The sequence below is a fragment of the Galeopterus variegatus genome, unplaced genomic scaffold, assembly GCF_000696425.1.
Source record: "Galeopterus variegatus unplaced genomic scaffold, G_variegatus-3.0.2 Scaffold86, whole genome shotgun sequence".
In the NCBI taxonomy this organism is placed as follows: Eukaryota; Metazoa; Chordata; class Mammalia; order Dermoptera; family Cynocephalidae; genus Galeopterus; species Galeopterus variegatus.
In genome coordinates this window covers 586,738-588,542 of record NW_007726197.1, presented here as the reverse complement: position 1 = coordinate 588,542, position 1,805 = coordinate 586,738, and the positions used below count along the sequence as shown (strand labels likewise).

The 1,805-nt window shown below is 37.5% G+C and overlaps 1 pseudogene; it reads right to left on the bottom strand.

The window, feature by feature from the left end:
- Positions 1–694: 694 nt before the first annotated feature.
- The window catches only part of LOC103596934, a 2,434-nt pseudogene continuing 1,323 nt past the window's right edge, over positions 695–1,805 (bottom strand).

Below are 1,805 nucleotides of genomic sequence, written 5' to 3'. Positions count from 1 at the left end.
ATGGGCGCGACACTGGGGGTTGCGATCCGTTGCCGGTCACGAAAAAAGACAAAAAGGAAAAAAAAAAAACTGTCACAACCTCTAACAACCTTAAATTTAAAAGGAAAGATGATAGATATGGAGTAGAAAGTCACGTAAAATGAACAAGAAAAATAAAGTGTCCTTGACTCTGGTATCTTCTAACTAGGAAAAGCCCCACATATTGTTTTAAGTTATTCAATTGAATATTTCACTCAGACATGCCTCAAATTTTCAAAACCCAAGTTCATCCTCCTAAAAGTCATCATTTACTATACTATATTCCATGAGGCTGTAACATATCACTTAGAAGCAGACAACATTTCTATGCTACATGTGGGGTCCCATATTTTCACTGGACGTTCTGAAAACTGTTTTAAACCCCAGGGTTAAAAACCTTCCTATGTTGAAATAAACTAGCTCCACGCCCTGTTGACATGTTCAAACAAGATAATACACATGGCTAAGAGACCCACCCTGAATAAATATAAACAAGACACCTTTTGTGGAGTTGTGTACATGTTACAGTTCACAGCAAAACAGAATCTCCCCAACAGTACTGCTCCAATCTTACTTTGTATGAACTGGAATGATTCTTTTTCTTCCACTGCTTATAAACAGCTCACTTTTAGTCATTCAACAGAGCACATCAATTCTAAAGATATGGCCAATTTCATTTAACCAATATTTCTTTAAATAATAGACTCTAAGCATAATTTTTCTGGTGGCCAAAGAGTCCTAATAGCCAGAAGGAGTAACTTTGTTCTTAATTGCTCTTGCAAAGCATAACTGCTAAACCCCACCAAAAATTTCCTTAGCACAAAGCTCAAAATATTTTTTAAAAAGAAAGATAAAAAAGAAAAGAAAAAGAGAGAGGTGGAGATTAGACTCCAATTAAGGCATTTTTATACACAATCCAACTAGAGTCCTATTCAAAGGGAATCCTAAAAAGGCATTTCAATGGGGAATGGCAAAAATTACAATAGTCTATTATCAGCATTGCAGAATTATCCATTGCTCACTTCAAATGCAATCATGTTGAATGTCTCTCTCTGTTCCTCAGTCCTCTCACACCACAAGTGCATACGTTATGTCTTCTGTAGGTCTGGGGAAAATGGGCCAGGAGTGGAAGGTCCATCCAGGCCAGACAGAGTGAATGGCCCATGACTGTTCAGTACAGAAGGAAACTGAGAAAGAAAATAAAACACATTATCATCCTATTACTCAACCCTAGCTTTCACTTTCTGTCCCTACTATATTCCCTGTCACAGAATGCAACAGCCTTCTACGGTGACTCACAGGACTAAGACAATAACTGTTCACCATGGAAGAATACAATGTCTTAACAAAAACATAAGAAAAATTGTGTGTCCTAACATATTAAATATTAACTCTCTCCAACCTACCTCAATAGAATGGAAACAAAGGACAAATCTATACCTTACCTCATTTAACCTCAAATGTTTTAGAAAGTGCAGTAAATGACAATATGCACTGCAGAGTGTAATTCAATTATAAAGCAAATCATGAACCCTCAAAAAGTGGTCCGATAGGGTGCTCATCCTTGAAAAGGGCTCCCATCATGTATTCTGAGATCAACTCTATTGGGAGATTCCAGGCTGAAGCTACAGGAGCACTTTTTGTTTAAGGTCTCAGACCATTCTATAACTCAATTATCTGCTGGTGAGAGGCAAAAGAAAACAGAAAAATGAAATATGGAAAATTCCCAACACTCTCTCTATTCAATAATTTAGAACTTTTGCAAGGGCCGGCCCGGTGGCGCACTG